Source organism: Passer domesticus, chromosome 5 (genome assembly GCF_036417665.1).
Source record: "Passer domesticus isolate bPasDom1 chromosome 5, bPasDom1.hap1, whole genome shotgun sequence".
NCBI classification, from domain to species: Eukaryota; Metazoa; Chordata; class Aves; order Passeriformes; family Passeridae; genus Passer; species Passer domesticus.
Window position 1 is genome coordinate 1,224,332 of NC_087478.1, and position 9,782 is coordinate 1,234,113.

Below are 9,782 nucleotides of genomic sequence, written 5' to 3' on the forward strand. Positions count from 1 at the left end.
AAAACTCAAGTCATCAGCTCCACTGCCTGAAGCTCAATTGATAGTTCTGCCCCAGAAAAAATGCTGGAGAAGGCAGTTCCCTCATGGATCTTGTCCATTGTCTTGGGAAGGTGCTCCTCAGGTGGACAGAGGTGCCCAGCTGCACAGCCAGGGCCTTTTGGGTGAGGTGGCTGCCACAACATTTCAGTGTCTGTTAGTGCCCTGTAACCCAACCAAACTGGTTTTGCTGCAGCTCACACCAGCAAGTCTGGTGGTCCTTACACTGGGATCAGCACGAGGGAAGGATTCTGGGCAGATTTGGGGAACTTCCACCCCCTGAGAGCAGCATGGGAGCCTGGGGGTTGCCAGGGAGGAACACGAAGCATCCAGGGACCAGCAGGTTACACCAGGACAGGGGATGCTGGTGGAGCAATGACTAGGAGCCAGAGCTTGGTGGAGATCCAAAGTGTGGGAATCCATGGAATTAGAGGATTTTAGGAAAGCTGGGAAAAAGAAAGGCCTCAAAGCCATTTCCAACCCAAACTGGTTTTGCTGCAGCTCACACCAGCAAGTCTGGTGGTCCTTGCACTGTGATCAGCACGAGGGGAAGGATTCAGGGCAGATTTGGGGAACTTCCACCCCCTGAGAGCAGCATGGGAGCCTGGAGTTGCCAGGGAGGAACACGAAGCATCCAGGGATCAGCAGGTTACACCAGGACAGGGGATGCTGGTGGAGCAGTGAGCTTGGTGGAGATCCAAAGCCATTTCCTCCCTGCAGGTCCCCAGTCCCCTGCTGTGACACGGGGACACTCGGGCGTGACCATGGAGTCCTCTGAGCCGAGGTAACAATCTGCTCCCAGGGAGCCAAGATGTGCCTGCTGATTTCCCAGACTGGGAGCCTCTGGCAGGCTGCCGGCTCCACATGGAGATGGGAGCAGAGTTAACTCCTTCATTGCCACCAACGAGGTGCACAAACAAGGCTTGGAAAGGCCTGTGGTCCTTCTGTCTCATTCTGGCTCTTGCTGAGTGCCTGAGGTTTGGTCTGAAGGGTTGAGAAGGATTTTAGGGGTGTTAAATAGGGTCTGGCCTGGCTGTCCCCTGTCCTTGGGGCTGAGTGGTCCCCACAACCACGTGGTTGTCTCCTGTTCCAGGCAAAGAACAGCAGGACCCTTGCACCTCCTGGGTTACAGGAGCAAAGTTATTTCATACTTTGTTCCACCTTCCGAGGTGACTCCAATCCCAATCGTTCCCCATCCATAATTTTTTCTCTAAATTAGTTCTGCAATGCAAAGAAAACATACTATTTATCTGAATTTCAGGCTGTGTCTGCCTGATTCTTTCCCCCTGAATTTATGGTCTCTTCTGCCTGTCCTGTGTTGCAGGTTTTCCCTTTGTACCTCCCTTCCCACTCTCTCCATGTTATGTGTCCCACCCATGACTGTTGAATTAAGACAAAGGTTTTTCCCTAAATATAGTGGGGAATTTTCAGCCCTGAAAATACTGGAACACCCCTGAAGAAAAGTGTTTGTGTATATACAGACATATATATTAAATATACTTTTGAATATTTAATATTTTTATTTCTAATGTGCTTTAATTTTTAATATATATTTTTTAATATATCCATCTGGTCTCTTCTGCTCTTTAGGGCTAAGAACCAATGTAAGAAATCTGCCTTGTGGTTTCTGGCCATATGAAGCTTTTGGCAGAAGCTTGTAAGATTTTATCTTTCCCTTTCAAGGCCATGCAGACAATGTCTTTTGTACATACTTTAGCTCTTGCCTGGTCAAAAGTGAATATAGAAATCCTAATGTAAAAGTTAAGCCAAAAGTGGATCTTCTTTGATGGCTCATCCCTGACAAATCAAAGGGAAGTGTGCCTGGCACTCCCATTCCGTGCACATTTTTCCTCCTTTTTCTGTTTCTAAGAAATAGTTTTTCTAAGGATGTGTTTTATTATGTAAAAGCCACTTGAGACTGGTGGCAACCCCTCCCGTGGTCTGGCTGAGCACTTTCCAGAGGGGAGCACTGTTTCCTTGTGTGTATCCACCCCAGTCTGCAGCCACCTTACATTCCAGGATCAAACCTCTTCTCTGCCAGGAGTTTCTTACTACTCCGAGTGACAAATTTGTCTTTTATCTCGTCTGCACTTTCAAGAACTGAGACTAATGGTGATCTTAGGCTTATAAATCTCTGTCCCTACTTCAAGGCACTAAGATTTGCTGTTGGACACACTGGTTTATCCATCCAGAGGCAGAGTGTGTAGGAAATGAAGAAGTGTCCCTTTAAAGCTGCAGTGTGAATTTGGGCAGTAGAAGACATAATGATTTCTTGGGTAGGCATCTGTCCAGCCCAGTATCCACAGTATCCCTTTGGGGATCATAGAATCATGGAATCTTTTAGGTTGGGAAAACCCTCTCAGATCATCAGGTCCAGCCATTCCCCAGCACTGCCAAGGCCACCACTGACCATGTCCCCAAGTGCCACATCCACATGGATTTAAATCCCTCCAGAGATGGTGATTCTGCTATCTGGAACACCAGCTCCAAAGGCTGGACAACCCTTTCAGGGAAGAAATTTTTCCCAATATCCAGTAGAAACCTTCCTTGGTGCAACCTGAGGCCATTTCCTCTCCTCCTGCCCCTGTTCCCTGGGAGCACAGGTCCCCCCTGGCTGTCCCCTCCCATCAGGGAGTGTGCAGAGCCACAGGGTCCCCTGTGAGCCTCATTTTCTCCAGGCTGAGCCCCTTCCCAGCACCCTCAGCTGCTCCTGGTTCTCCAGACCCTTCCCAGCTCCCTTCTGGACACACTCCAGCCCCTCAGTGTCTGTCACGACCCCAGCACTGCACACAGGGCTGTCCAGCTGAAGGATGGCCGTAGAAAATGGGTGAGGAAACCTGTGACATCCCCTGGATTCTGTTCCCAGGCTGGCAGGGATTGGAGTGTCAGCTGGACCCAGCACCTCTGGCTTCACCTGAGCCAGGTGGGTACGGGCCAGCTCCCAGCAGCTGGTGGCTACTGGGGGGGCATTGCTGTGCTGGGCTGGGGTGACCCAGCCATCCATGGAGTCAGGATGGGTTTGTGCCTGTCCCATGGGGAAGGAGGCAGTGGATCCCAGTCAGGTCTGTCTGCCTCCATCCCTGCCCTTGGAAGCTGAGCACTCCCTGTGGAAGGACAAGACAAAGAAAACAGAGGGGGATGTTTCTTATAATGGAAGCTGTGCTCCCCTCCCCTTATTTCCAGTAAGTGAGCAGGAAGGCCAGCCCCGGCCACCAGAGAGTATTTAGGAGTAATTGAATCACTGGATTAGCTAATGCAGCATCCATTAGGAGTCCATGCCATCCCCAGAGGACTGGGCAGACATAAAGGAGCTGCAGGAAGCCGTGAGCATCTCATGTATGTACATAAACCTCCTGCTTCCAGACTACAACTTTCTTCCTGGCTGACAGCACCAAGGTGCTGCTGGCCCTGCTCCATCCCCCTCGGCACCAGGTCTGAGCTTGTCCAGATGGCCCTGGAAGGTAGAGAGAAGCCCAGGCAGTTGCTCAGTTGCTGGGGGTAGGGGAAATGGCAGCAGGGCTCCCCACTTGGCTCCTCTGGGTGTGGAGAGGAGCAGTTGGAGCGTTGGAAGCGCTCGGGCGGATCTGGGCTGGGGAAGGTTCTGCTGGAGAAGCAGCCAGGCTCCAGACTTGGCCGGGGGCACGGCGCGCCTGGCAGATGGCAGGGAGGGGCGGGTGTGCAGCGTGAAGGAAGGTTTAAACACAGAAGGCCAGCTCCTCACCCAGCCAGGGGAAATGTGCTTTCCCCAGGATGCGCTGGCAGCCGCTCGCGCGCGGTGGCCGGAGCTGGTGCTAGCCCACGGTGCTGTTTCAACTGGTTCCTGGCACCCAGGCTGGGGATTTCCTGTGTGTTTGGAGCTGGTTCTCCTCCTTAAGGAGCAGCAACACCCTCCAGATGCTGCAAAGTTAAGTGTGTGTGCTTTGAATTCTGGAGGAGGGAAAAGGAGGAGCAGGGATTGGAGTGCTGCAGGTGGGTCTGAAGCTTCACCTCCTCCCAGCTGGGTCCGCTGGGTTCAGGGTGCATAAAATTGCTTTAAACAGTATGGATTTCATGCCAAGCTTTCCAAAGAGAGAAGCTACAAGTCCCGCTACGTGAGAGGCTTAAATCTCAGCAAAACAACACATGGGGCTGCTAATCCTAATTCACTTACACAAGCTGCTCCATCCTTTCTCCCACTTTGAAGTGTCCTTATTTAACAGGCAAAATAGCTGGAAGTTTGCATGGTGGAGCCTTTCCCAAAGTGGGTGAGCTGTTTCCCTGTCTGTCTCTCCCATGGTGACCAGTTCACACGTTGTTGTGGGAAGGGGAGGCCCTGTGGCAACCTAAATATAGATGCACAAAAGGAAACAAATGCTACCCCCCGTAAATTTTGCCATCAGCAGCTGGAGTGGGACACACCATTGCTTAGCAGGAGATTAGTTTTGCAGGCTCCGTGTGTCTAAAGGGAGAATCATCTATTGTTTGCCATTTAAGATTTATGGCATCTCCGTTTAGACTGAATTATTTATCCTGAATGAGCCCTGAAACCCTTTGGCAGTTGCAGGGAGAAAAAAAACACACCCCAGGAAAAAAAAAAAAAGTTTCACCCTAATAGGAAAAAATCAGCAGGCATTTGGAGAGAGGGGAGGGGGCGGGTGAAGGGTTGGTTGCTCTGCTGGAGACCTCGGTGGTTCTGTATCCTTTGTCATTACTTTATAATGATGAACTCCGTCGTTAGGAGCCATTCATTCCCGCCTAGCCTGTGTGATCTGAGCCTGGTTTGATGGGATCCAATTTAGCATTTCACTCTGGGCTCCATTCCATGGCCATTTGGGTTTGGAAGTGAAAGGCAGTTTGATGGTGCCTTGATGGTGTTTTAAACTGCTGTAAAAAACGCTGGCGAGGCAGTTCAGTAAGGACGACTTCACCCCGGGCCTGCTCTTTGAGGCAGCTGCTTTTCTTTGTCCTAAAACTTGTGCTGAAAGTGGGCAGGGGTGCCCTGTGCCCTGTTCTGGGTTGTTTATGGGGTGAAGGCAGCAGAAGGAAAAGGGGTGACCCTGTGCCAGCCCCTTGGGCTCACCCAGGTGAAGGAAACTTGAGAGGGAAAATTGCAGGAGAATTCTCCAGCACTGAGATCTGCACCCAGGCACAGCTCCCAGTTCCATCCCAGGCTGAGAGAAGAGAACTCATCTGAATTCTCCTGGTTCTGGAGATGGAATATCAAGAGCTGCCTTGGTGGTATCTCATGTCTTGGTGACTCCTGAGATCCAGCTGTTCCCACAGCCAAACCATTGGGGCTGGGAATACGGATTTGAACGGAGCAAGGCTTGCTCCAAACTGCATAATCAAGCAAGTTTAGGGTTTTTTCACCTTTTTTTCCTCTCAAATATCTGGCTTTAACTCTGGTTTTGGACTTCCTGATTCTGGAATCAAATGCAGCAAACCTCTTCTGTTTCCATTTTCCATCCACGTGGAAGTGAGGATGTGAAATATTCTCCTGCAAACTCAGAGTCAGGTATTTAAGAGAAGCTTTTCTCTAGATAAGCCCTTGAGCATCCTCTGGATTACTCAGCTCAGTGTCCAGAGGTGATTGAGCTCTCTAAAAATTGTGTTCAGCCCAAGGCACTCCCTCAAACTGAATAATTTCCCCTTCTTCCAAGGACACCACATTTAATTAAGCCATTGCCATCAGTCTCCTCTAGATCTTTCAGGCTGATGTGAATCAGGAATAACTCAGGATAGAGCTCTTTGTTCTTTACTTACTTCCATCCAAACACATTATTTTCAGAGCTATTCTCCGTGGATTTAGTGGCTCTTTGATGTTTGGGACTCAAAATACTCGTGCAGGTGCTTTGCTATTTTTCCTACCTGTCCCTTTGGCTTGACCATGATTAGTAAGGGAACACCAGAGGCTTTCCCCTCCAGGTCACTGGCTCAAAGTCAATCCAGGCACAGGATATTTCCACTGACAGGAACTGCTGTCCAGGTCACAGGGTCACTTGTCCAAGGGAAATTAGATGACGTTTCAGCCTCTTGAGCAGACGTGAGCAGCAGTGACAGAGCAAAACCAGAAATGGCATCACTGAAATCATCCAGCACCTTTTCTGCCAGCCCCAAGGTGGATGCCAAGCTCCCTCCAGAAGAACTAACTTCAGTGGAAGTGTGAAAGACAGTTGGAAACCCCCTTTTTATTTTTATTCCATGGGATTCCGTTGCAGTTACGGCTGGATGAAGACATTTCTATCTTTACATTCTTACAAGTTTTCAGTTCAGTGAAAATGTTAACTTGGGAAGACACAGGCTGGGAAATAAGAAAAAATTGATTCCAATGGATCATTCTCTGCTGCCTAAAGAGAATTGCTCCATTTTTTTTCTGGATATATTTCTTGATAAGCATTTTCCTCTAGGATCTTAGAGGAAAAAGGGTGGTGGAACCTTGGTAGAGATTTCATGTCCCTGCTTATGTCAGGGGGTTGGAACTACAGGAACTTTATGGTCACTTCCAACCCAAACCGTGCTGTGATTCCATGATTTATTCCAGGCAGGGAATCTCCCACTGTGGGAGAATGAGGCTAAAGGCAAGTGAGGAATGCTCCCACCCAAACATTTCAGGTTTGAGCCACCGAGCTGCTGAGTTTGGTGGTGAAGATGCTGCTGGAAAAACAGTGTTGGGAAAAAAAGAAAAAATTACTGCTTTGAGAAATAATTTGTGATGGGAAAATTACATTTATTCCTAAATGCAGGGCTGAAAAAGGAATTCTCCCAGAGGGTCACTGCCCAGGCACTGCCCAGGCACTGCCCAGGCTCCCCAGGGGATGGGCACAACCCCAAGGCTGCCAGAGCTCCAGGAGTGTTTGGACAACATTCTCAGGGGTGCAGGGCCAGGAGCTGCACTGGATGATGCTGGTGGATCCCTTCCAGTTCAGGATATTCCATGATTCTGTGAACTGTGAATACCATTTTAACTGTACACTGTGGATGAGCTCATGGCCAAGAACTGCCAGCCTCCAGCCATCCCCTGTCTTCAAAACAATACCTTATCTTTATTATTTTTGTTCCTAAACATCACCTACTTTATTCCCTTTATAAATATTTTGGGATGTACAGCACCACGAACTACAGAGCTCCACCAGAGCTGAAAGCAGCTGGGTCATGAGAAATGCAAACACACAACAAACAAACCTGTGAGAAGGCACAAACTCCAGCTGGGGATAACAAAGCTTTGTTGGGATGGACAAAATGATCTCTTGGAGGCCAAATTGACTCAAATTGCAGATATTTTGGCTCAAGTCGTAATTATTTATTCTCGGTTTACCCCGCTGTAATTTCTTTGCATCTCAGCTTTGCAACTGCAGAGTTCTCACATCATTTTTATCTTGGGGAAACTGGGGGCACTTTGAAGGGCTGTGTGATGGTTGTGGACTGGCTGTCACCAGTGGAAACTGATGTTAGGGACAGAAACCAAACCTTGCAGGGCTGATGGAGAGCAATGAAGATGATTTGGAATTTTATTTAAGTGTTAGTTTAACTTTCCCCTCACTCAATACTATCTCCCAATTTCTTCTCTGAATCCCTGGGAATATCAGCACAGGTGTGAGCCAAAGCCTGGACTTTACCAAGGAGATTTGGTCTGGCAAAACACTCCTTGTCCAGCCCAGGCGTAGAAATGGATGGGCGAAAATGGGGAAGAAAAGATTCTTCTTGTTTGCCCGGCAGGGAATTTCTGTTTAATCAGCAGTTGTTTGCAAAACCAAACACTGGCTGCCATGAGCCAAGGTCCAGGAACATCAATATCTGGGCTCTCTTCCAGGGCTGTGGCTGAGCTCCAAATGGTTCATGAGCGAGGAGGAGGTGGGAAAGTGGCTCCCAGCTCTCTGCAGTTGGCAGGACTGGTGTTTGCTGCAGTGCAGGGACAGGGACAGGGACAGGGACAGGGACAGGGACAGGGACAGGGACCGTGTTCATCTTGAGTGCATCCAGAGGGGGAAACGAGGCTGGAGAGGGGCTGGGAACACAAACTCTGAGAGGAGCCCTGAGGGAGCTGGGGGGGCTCCCCTGGAGAAAAGGAGCCTCAGGGCTGCCCCCAGCCCTGCACAGCTCCTGAAAGGTGCCTGTGCTCAGCTGGGCTGGGCTCTGCCTCCAGCAGCACTGACACAGCCACAGCACAGCCCCGAGCTGGGCCAAGGGAAATTCAGGCTGGAGAGCAGGAAAAAGCTTTTCCAGCAGGGGATAAAGCTCTGGGATGGCTGCCCGGGGAGGGGGTGCAGTCACCATCCCTGGGGGTGTTTAACCAGCCTGGATGTGGCACTGGGACCAGGCTCTGCCTGAGCTGTTGGACCCCATGGGCTGGAAGGTCTCTCCCAACCCAGTAATTCTGGGAATTCTGGGAATTCTGTGAATTCTGGGAATTTTATAAATCTTCTCTGGCCCCTGCTGTAGGACTGGCACAGCTGCCCAGGGCAAGGTGGAGTCACATCCCTGAGGCATTTCACAGCCCAGTAGATGTGGCACTTGGGGACATGGTCAGTGGTGGCCTTGGAAGTGATGGGAGTGTTTGGACCTGATGATCCTGAAGGCTTTTCCAAGCTAAGATCCCACTATTCTGTGGTTGGGGTTGCCGTGTGAAGCACTTCAGTTGTTCCTGTTGATGGAATTCCTGCATTGGTCCCCCAAAACCAAGCACAGATCTCCCATCCCAAGGAGAGGACCAAGCTCTTGGAGAGTTCTGACTGAGCCCCTCTAAAAAGCCAGGAATGGTTTCTGATGGATGCAGAATTTCTGATAAAAATGGGGGGTCCTGCAGGTTCTTTGGGAAATCAGATCTCCTCACTTGGGTGCTTGGTCAGGAGCCTGGGGGCTTTTTCTATTGGAATTCTATTTGGATTTTTTTGCTTGATTTCTGTTGCTGATACTGTTTTTGGAAAACAAACAAACAAGTAAAAAAAGGAAAAAAGAGAAAAGAAACAAAAGAAAAAAGCGAAAAGAAAAAAGTAAAGAGAAGAAAGAAAAAGAAAAAGAAAAAGAAAAAGAAAAAGAAAAAGAAAAAGAAAAAGAAAAAGAAAAAGAAAAAGAAAAAGAAAAAGAAACAGAAAACAGAAAAAGAAAAAAAAGGAAAAAGACAAGAAAAAAAAAAACAAGAAAAAACTAGGAAGAAGCCAAGAAAAGAAAAAAAAAATATGAGAAAAAAGAAAAAGGGAAAAGAAGAAAAAAAGATAAAAATTAAGAAAAAAGACAAAACCAGAAAAGGAAATAGGAAGAAAGAAACAAGAAAAAGAACAAAAATAAAAAGGGAAGAAGAAACAAGAAAAAAAAGAGAAAATATAAAAAGGAGAAAAAAGAAAAAAAAGATAAAAGAAAAAAGAAGAAAAAGTATAAAAATGATAAGATGAAAAAAGAAAAAAGAAGAAAAAGTATAAGAATGATAAAAAAGATGAAGAAAGAAAAAGAAAAAATGAAAAAGAAAAAAGAAGAAAGAAATATATGAAAAGAAAAAAGTAAAAGAATAAAGAAGAATAAGCAAACAATAAGAAGGGGGTTCTCTGAACAGGCACATTTTTCATCAGAATTTTTTTTCTTTTTAAAGAAAGCTCCAGTTTCCCTAATAACTGATAAAATGCTGTTTCCAAGTGTCCATTTTTTAACAAATCCTCGCCATGCGACAGAGTGACACAAACCCCAGTGTTCTGCAGCTGGGCCCCCATCCCACAGCTCAGCCCGTGTCCATCATCCTCTGCCTTCCCCTCTGGAAACCCCAGGGCTCCGAGGGG

The 9,782-nt window shown here is 48.0% G+C and overlaps 1 long non-coding RNA gene across 1 annotated transcript; it reads left to right on the forward strand.

Moving 5' to 3' along the window:
- The first annotated feature begins 848 nt into the window (after positions 1-848).
- LOC135301207 (uncharacterized) lies at positions 849-6,212 on the forward strand. Its single transcript, XR_010362934.1, has 2 exons — positions 849-1,013; positions 6,002-6,212. It is a non-coding gene; the product is annotated as an uncharacterized LOC135301207 (long non-coding RNA).
- The last annotated feature ends 3,570 nt before the right edge of the window (positions 6,213-9,782 follow it).